The 9,292-nt window shown below is 35.3% G+C and overlaps 1 long non-coding RNA gene across 1 annotated transcript in view; it reads left to right on the top strand.

Moving 5' to 3' along the window:
- The window catches only part of LOC104847602, a 66,650-nt gene extending 59,707 nt beyond the window's left edge, over positions 1 to 6,943 (top strand). The window contains exon 5 of the long non-coding RNA XR_776195.3: positions 5,507 to 6,943. This is a non-coding gene — a long non-coding RNA (uncharacterized LOC104847602). The remainder of the gene's footprint in view (positions 1 to 5,506) is intronic.
- Positions 6,944 to 9,292: the final 2,349 nt, after the last annotated feature.

Raw genomic sequence — 9,292 nt, forward strand, 5'->3', positions numbered from 1 at the left:
ATAATAGAATTATATACATATAATTATATAGAGAGAAACAAGTTGAAGGTCAGAAGAAATGAATGACCAGCTCAATGCTGCACAATAAAATAGACTGGAACTCATGTCTTCTGACTTTCCAAGATTTTCATATTTCAAAATTCAGAGGACTTCAATAGAGAGACAAGTCAATAAATAAACTAAAACTGAACCTCCCAGATTAAACTCCTGGCATTAAAACTTCTTACTTTAAAATGCATTGACTTATTATCAAAGAAAAACCACTCGAATGGCAAAATCCCCTCTTTTTTTTTCCTATCATTTCTACTCTGTCATATCCAGGACATGGCCCATGGGAGATAGGATATTATGGAAAAAATGAAGCCAATACTAATTTTTCCATTTATGGACACTTCCCATGTCTTCTCAATTTTGTATTACACTGGATTTTTGTCTATCTCCATTATTGGTCTTTTTATTAAACTACTTGAATTAGTTTTCCAGGGATTTGGGGAACATTTCTTCAGTCTTCTCAAAGCTAATCAAGGCATACATTATGCATAAGAGAGAGGGTTGGGTCTCAGAAACTAGCACACAACCATAGATCCATCAGAATGGATGTAGGGAAATCTGCATGTATTAGTTAAATTAATGTCAGTCATTAATGAACAGATACACAGTTTTGAGTTTTGGCCTGAATGCACATGCATAGAATGTTTCTCAGCTCTGTTCTTTCTATTCTGCCAGTGTTTTGTAAGATTACTCCATAAACACAGTCTAGGTAGAAAACACTAGTATCTTAGGACCCAACTCAAGACCCAAATGTAATCACCTTACATATTCTATGTGCAGGGTTTTTAGAAATTTTAACTGAATCCACAGGAATGAGAAGTTGTAGGTAATAAAACAAAGCTGAACTTTAAGGGGACTTAATTGCAGTTTAGCATGATGAATTATGGAAAATAACTGAAGTTTAGCTTGCAACTATGTTATAGAAATGGTTTTCAAACTTTAGGGTACATAAGAATCTCAAGATCTTCCCTGGCTTTTTGCTCAGAAATTCAGATTTAGTAGATTTGGGATGTAGAACCACAAATTTTCACTGTTAACAAGTTCTACAAATAATGTTGCAGTAACCAGATTTTTGTTGACATGAAATGGTTGGACGTTTCTATTTTGTTGCCAGCAAACCTTTAACATCCCAGGTCCACTATTTACTAGCTAGGAGTTCTTGGAAAAGTTAAGTGACTTCTCTATATCTAATATTTAAAATAGGAATAATTATGCAGTGTTTCAAGGATATTACTGAAATAACAAAGTGCCTGGTACATAGTAGATGCTTAACTAATATTAGTTTCTTTTCCAAATCATATACTGTGTTTGTTCTTAATCTGAACCCAAACTAGAATTTCTCTCCATTACTCATTAAACTAAGTATAAATAATCCAACATAGTTAGAATCATTATCTCCATTACTCATTAAACTAAGTATAAATAATTCCACATAGTTAGAATCACAAAAATCACATACCTCAACTCAAATGATCAGTTTTCAGCCCCAGAAATATTTTTGTAATACCTGAATGACTGAGCCATGACAGAACATTAATGCAATCACATACTTAGTCATGATACTAAACCAGCTGTTCCAAGAATTTGAGACTTATTTAAATAAAAGCAATCTCAAATCCACATTCACCATCCTAAACTATAAACTAAGAAGATCTGCTTAGAGAATGAATTAGACATCACAGTGTTCCTGCTCAAAGATGAAGGTGCTGGTAAACTCTTATCCACTTTTGGACATATATTATCATTCCCAAGCCTCTTGCTTTCATAGTCATCCAAATATGTCAGATACAGCAAGATTTGCTGACAAAAGTCCAACACACACTCAAGTTGCCCAAAGCAATATTTTTCAACATGACAGTTTTATTTGGGTTAATAGCTAATGGCAATGAGAAAAAGCACATCAAATGACACACAGAACACAGCTTCTGAGGTACATGAAAGTCTGTCTCTTTGTGAGGTCTTGATCAAAGTTGAAGAGGTTATAAACAAAATTTGACCAACACCCTTCTAAATGGACCCCTATCCTAAGGCTTTGCCTCCATCCTGCCATACCCACCAAAACCTTCCTAATCCACATGTTGAAAAAGGCATCCCCATTTCACCCTACAACAAAACAATAAACACTGGAGAAAGCAGACTTTGAAAAGCTAGAAATATAAACATATTTTAATATATACTCAGTTCTTATTTTTATCAAAACTATACAGTTACAGAATTTTAAGTCATAGAATATGAATTAGCATTCACTAAGACAAGAGCAAGTATTCTCTTTTCCTCTGCAACTTAACCTCACTCGCCAAAGGCAACTACTTTCAAATATTTTATGTTTTGGTTATATTGTGTTCATTATTATTATTGTGTGTATGTGTGTGTGTGTGTGTGTGTGTGTGTGTGTGTGTGTTACTGGCGATTAATCCAGGGGTCAGCACTAACCTACATCCCAGCCCTTTTTATTTTTTATTCTGAGACAGAGTCTCACTAACTTGCACAATTGTTCATGCTGGACTCAAGCATACAACTGCCTGCCTCAGTCCCTGCAAATACTGGGATTATAGACATGCTTTGCCAAGCTCAACTGTTTCTTCCAGCATTTATCTCCATGCTTCTAAATAACTTTGGGGTTACCTTTACCTAACTATGTAAATGTCACTTGCTGCTGGTCCAAGTCATGTACTATAATTTTATTTCCTTTTCTAAACTTATTTTTGTTCTTCCTAGAGTTATATATTACCTCTTTGAGAAGAATTCAGTTGATTTCCCACTGCATTTACTCTTAAGTCTTAAGTTCTCTAGTAGCCAGCATTTTAACAAAATCACTTACAAATACAAGTAATTTCTCATTTTCAACTTTTCCTAGAGACCTTCCTCTAGACTTCACTTAGGTTTTCTGTTTTATTTTTTTCTATTAAGTTTATTGGTGCATTTAAAGCAAATAATACAATTACATTTATCATTGGGATCTTGTGCCTTTACATGATATATCTTGGCTCTTGTTTTTTCCACATACCTCTGCCCTCCCTTCACCTCCTTTACCCTTACCTATTTACAAAGACTTTGTTTCCATTTTTTCTTTTCCCTTATTTTCTTTCCCCACCCTCCCCACTTCCCCTTTAGCCATTTTCTTCATATTTCACACTTTCAAGTATACCATTTGAACCTCATTTACACTTTTAGTTTTTCACACCAGAGAAACTATTCAGTGTTTACTCAAATATGTCCTATTTATTTCACTTAAGAGTCTAGCCTCAATGTGCATCCATTTAGCTATAAATGTTTCTAGTTTCTCATTCTTTGTGGCTGAGTAGTACTCCATTTTACAGAAAAATCACATCTTATTTATCCAGTCTCCATTTGATGGGCATTTGGGTTGTTTTTAACTTTTAGCTATTACATACTGTGGCTCTATAAACATGGGTGTGCATATATCACTGAGTTATAATTCTTTTAATTCTTTTGGAAAGATACCCAGCAGAGGGCTGGCTGGATCAAATGGAACCTCTAGTCCCAGCTCTTTGAGGTCTCTCCATATTGATTTCCACAGTGGTTGCACCAGTCTGCCCTCCCACCAACAATGGAGAATGGTACCTTTCTCCCCACAGCGCCACCAGAATTTGTTATTGGTTAATTTCTTGATAGCAGCCCTTCTTTCTGGGGTAAGGTGTAATCTCAGTGTTTTCATATGCATCTCTTGAATGACCAGTGATGCTGAACATTTTTTCATATATTTAAATGCTGCTTTTACTTCTTTGTCTGAGAAATGCCTGTTCAGATGCCCATTTTTGAATTGGGTCTTTGTATTTGGGGGAGGGTATGATATTTTTGAGTTCTTTCTTTATTTTAGATAGTAGTCCTTTGTCTGAGGAATAGCTGGTAAAAATTTTTTCCTTCATTGTAGGTTGTCTCTTAGCTCTGTTGGTGGTTTCTCTTGAACTGCAAAAACTTTTTAATAAGGTGAGATCCAAGTTGTTGATTCTTTGTGCAAGTTCTCATGCTGCTGAGGATTTATTTATTAATAAAGTCTTTTCTTATGCCAATGTCTTTGAGAGTTCTACCTAATTTACTTTCCAATAAGTTTAGTGTTTCTGTTTTTATATTTAGATCTTTAATCCATTTGGATTTTAGTTAAGTGTATGGTGAAAGATGGGGTCTAGTTTTAATCTTTGGCAAGTTGAAAGCCAGTTTTTCCAACACCATTTATTAAAGATACTATCTTTCCTCCAGTGAGGATGGTTGGCTGCTTTGTCAAGGATGAGGTAGCTGAGTATGTCTGGTGTTGTTTCTGAGTCTTCTAATCTATTCCACTGATCCTCAGGTCTGTTTCTTTGTCAGTACCATGCTGTTTTTATCACTGTGGATTTGTAGTACAGTTTCAAGTTGGGAATTGTGATACCCCCTGCCATGTCTCTGTTTCCTAGAATGGTTTTTGCTCTTCTGGGTCTCCTCTGGTTCCAAATGAATTTTTGGATTATTTTCTCAAGTTTTGTGAAATATGCTATTGGGATTTCAATCAGAATTGCATTGATTGGGCTTTCTATTTTAATTTGAACCTTATTCCTAAATTTACACTTATTCTAAACCCTGTATGTTATATTTTTGTTTCAACTTTTTTCTTTTAGTGAAGGCTGACTCATCTTTAATGACTGGAGTTCAAGAGCAAATCTTTCAAAAGCATAATCGTTCCATGTATATAATACAGATATTCCAAAATAGAAAATTAATAAATTTATAAATTACTCTCAATAGTATAACTGATATATTCTCATAAATTGCAAAATTTAAACATCTTGCTAGAGAAATCTAAAAAATGGTGACAAGCTCTCCAGATGAGAAATCCAAAGGCTGGGATGTTATCAATGGAAAGGGCTTAAAATGTTGTAATTCCCTTTTATGTTCCATAGAGTTTCTCTGATAGTTGATTGTCATCTGATTTTGGCATTCACTATAATTGAACACTATGTGCAAATAACAGGAAAAATCAATTTACTGACCATGAAAAAAAAGAAAAGAAAAATGAGATATAGACTCACTTGAACAATTTTAAAGCCTTCTCGGTAGGGTTTAGTTATTATGTTTTGTTCCCAACGATCAGTGCTGAAACACACACACAAAAAAATACCAGTAATTGGGGTCAGTGTTCAGTCAGATCCATTCTAAAAAGGATCTCAAGCCAACCAGTAAACGGTGTGCATGTCCTCTGTTAAAATAAAATTTTGGCTTCAAAGATGCCTCCAAATTTTCCATTACATAAAGTTAATGAGTTTCCTTTAACTAAGGTGTTATGAAGGTGTAATTCACAAAAGTGAAAGTTTAAATGCCTCAAACTCTATATATGAAAAAGATACTCATGAAAGAAGAAAAAATGTGCATTAATGTCAATGCTTTTACAATTGTTTTTTAAAAATATTTATTTATTTATTTATTTATTTATTTATTTATTTATTTATTTATTTGCCAGGTAAAACTCTTGGAGCCATTGCAAGAAGCTGTGTCAAAACAAAAATTTGAGGTTCCAGGTTCTTACTGAGAAGAACACATAGTCAAGGGTGAAGTTCAATGTCACATGCAAAGAAGGAAACTATAGGTTGTTAAATGGGGGAATTGGACCACTGGAGTTTTCCTCAACATCTTATAGAGAAGTCTGTACTTCCTGCATGACCTAGGAAAAGACCAGAAAGCCAAAGGAGTGCCTTTTCTGAGAAAGGCTGACCAGTGCCCTACATTTCTGTTCCCCAGAGTTGCTTACTTGTTCCCTCAACTCTGATGTCTGCCTGCAGATAGACCACAGTTACTGAAAATTGTCCTTTTCCGTCTGTTTCTTAAGCTGAAAGCAACAATAACATTACCTTCAAAGGCTATTCTAAGAGTTGAAACGTTATAAAGATAACAAATTATATGTCACAGAGTTTTTATAATATCTTAAAGATTCAGGCCAGAAGCATATGGATGTCTTGGGAGACCCCTATGTTCTAAAAAAAAAATCTAAAAGATGGATCTAAAATCTAAATCAAGGATGATGTATGTGTAAGTCAAGGGCATCCATTGTTACCTTCCTCTCTGCTGTGCAATTCTTAGGCAGCCTGGTCTTTATTGACTTCTAGCCTCTAAATTTCTGCAGCTTTTAGTTTCTAACACAGAGGTACACCCACATCTTGACGTCCTTTGTCCACACATCTTTTTCTGGACAGCAGTCTTCTCCGAGAAGAAGCTGAAAACTCCTTGAGAACAGTGATAACTGTCAGTTGTTTTTGTGTCCTCTGCGGTACCTAACACAAGGTCACTCTCGGACTTGTTTGGTTCCTGTTGATTTTTAATCAGCAAAACATTCCCTTCTATAACAGTGATTGTCAATACTGCTTGCACATTACATTCACTGAGGACATTTTATAAGACAGTGATGTTCAACTCCATCACCAGAGTCTGCTTTAGTTGGCCTTGGATAAAATGTGGGCATTTCTCTAACTTTTCCTCAGGTGATTATAATTTACTTGTTAAGGGGAATTCTATAAGCTGGGTGGTGAGATGAAAGCAGTCAAATTTTCATATTGACCTGAACTATACTAAAGTTGAAAAGGTTAATTATCTGGGAATCTTAAAGGTTCTTTAACACATGATCTCTGAAGACCCTGGGGAATGGGAGTCTAATATGCACCACAGTTGATATCTACTGTAGAGCTAGTGTGAAAATATCACTGTATAGGCTCCGTAGTAGCACCTACATGGAAATGAAAGAAGGCAAAGGTGACCGTGGGAAGGTGGCCCAGGGGAGTATTGTTTGAGATGATGCCTGGCATTTGATAAACACTCGATTAAATAAAATAAAACAGGTCTCTTTAGTATACGCCTTTTCAGAATCTTCAGTAATCTAATATGTGGTGAATTTCCAAAGAGAATACTATGTATGTATTCCGAGGTTTAATTTACTCAGAGCAAATATGGCTCCCGTACATCTCATTTAAGGAAATCCTACTTAACACGAATTAAGTATAGAATGGGCTAGATCAGTAGGGAATGTTAAAGTGGGACAAGTGGGATGATTTTATTCTAGAAGTTAAGAAGATTTGTGATAAATCTCCTAGGACTCATAAATCTTCTTAATCTTTAAAAGATTGTGAAAGGAACCTCAAATTGGAATGAATGGCTGTTTACGTAAATAGCATTCAACACCTCATGCTAATATGTTCAGTTTTGCTCATTGATGATTAATCACATTTTAAAACATGTAATTATTTATTCCAATTTCCAAAAAATGAGGAGCTTACTTCAATATTTCTAATTGTCAGAAAAGAAGTATAAATAGAGGAGGAATTATTATATTCATGATTTAAGAGAGAAGTCTATGAATTACTAATCTTTGAGGCCAGCCTGTTTTATAACATGCTGCAAAAGGACTGATAGTTAATGCACACTAGATAAGAATTATATTTTAGAGGAAGAGCTTCATGGAAACTTAGAGAGGAAATTAATGAAATTGACCATTATAGGCATTTTACTGTACAAATATGGCTGCAGAGATTATTCACTGATTAACCTTTGCATGTTAGATATGCCTAAGTGGAATTTGAATGTCGTGAACCTTATTTTATTTATGACTTTGGAAAATGGGGAAACCAGTAAGAGGATACATGTAATTCAAAAGAGTATCTAGAGAACAAGCATGTTTGATACATCAGGAATACTAGAATGAATTGCAAATGGACTCCAAAATGGCTGTATCCATAGTGAGAGAGTGTATTCATCACCTCTCCCATTGCTGAGATACAATACTCAATACTTAAAACTTAAAGGAGGAGAGGTTTCATTTAGCTCACAATTTTAGGTGATTCATTCCATGGTCAGGTGGCTCTAAGGTAGAAACATCACGTTGGAAGGATGTGTCAGAGTAAAGATGCTGAGGGACACAGAGCAAGGGAATAGTGCTAGAGAGGAAGGAGCAAGAGACCGGATTTAGACTCCAAGACCATGCCTCTGTGGCTCACCCAGATATACCCAGGAATGTGCTTTATCAGTCCCCTGGGCAGCTCCCAGGCCAAAAAAGTCACAGTTAAATTTAACTGTCACAGAGAGGGAAGTCTTTCAAACTCCACGGAGCAGAATTTATCTTCATGATTATAAACAAGAATTCTTTGTACTCCTATCAGTTACCTACAACTTACACAGTTGTAAAGTAGTTCAAAGGCAGACTGGAATCCCCATGAGATATGAAAACATGGAAGGGTATTCTTTAAACAATGTATATAGTTTTGAAGAATTAACTCTGATTCATTGATTCTTTGTATTTTTTTTCCTCATTGCTTTCTGCTCTGATATTTATAATATACTGGCTTTGGATTTGGACCATTTTTGGTTTTCTAGGACCATGAGATACATCATTAGGTTATTTATTTGAGCCCACTCTGTGTTTCTGTTGTGAGTGTTCACAGCTATAAACTGCCTTTATAGGATCCCTTTCATTGTGTCCCAAGGGTTCTGGTATGTTATACTGGCAATATTGTTTGATTCTAGGAACTGTCTCATTTCTTCTTCAATTTCTTCTGTGGCTGATTTATTCAAAAGGGTATTGACTAATTTCCATGGATTTTCACAGCTTCTATGGTTTCTTTTTCCATTGATTTCTAGTTTCAATACACTATGATCTGGTAATATTCATGGGATAGTCTTTATTCTTTTGCATTTGCTTAAAACTGGATTGGGGTTGCATAAAATCTATATAACCATTTGGAAGTATGGCTTTTTTTGGGGGGGGTACTGGGGATTGAACTCATGATCTTGCACTTTTGAGGCAGGCAGCAGAACCACTAGGCTAAATCCCTGGCCCATGGCCATTTTTTTTCTTTTTCCTCTACTTTTAAAGAGATTCATACAAAATTAAATTTTTCATAACTGCTTTGTTTTTACTATGTTGGTGCTGACTACCAAGCAGAAGGGGATAACCTTCTGTCTCCTGATGTCCTCTTCAACCTCCTTTTTCAGGGTACTGTAGTGTTTGTTGTAGAGATCTTCCACTTCAAGAGGTCTTTCTTAGGTTATATCTATGTATTTAATTTTTTTCATGATGCCACTGTGAAAGGTTTTGCTTCCCTAATTTCTTTCTCAATGAGTTTCTTATTGTACAGCAATGTTAATGATTTCTGTGTGTTGACTTTGTATCCTACTATGCTACTGAATTTGGTTACGAATTCTAGGATTCTTTTGGTGGAATAGTTTGGGTTTTCTATGTAGAGGATTGTGTTATCTACAAGTA

This window comes from Fukomys damarensis, unplaced genomic scaffold, assembly GCF_012274545.1.
Source record: "Fukomys damarensis isolate Sample0158 unplaced genomic scaffold, DMR_v1.0_HiC HiC_scaffold_20, whole genome shotgun sequence".
NCBI lineage: Eukaryota > Metazoa > Chordata > Mammalia > Rodentia > Bathyergidae > Fukomys > Fukomys damarensis.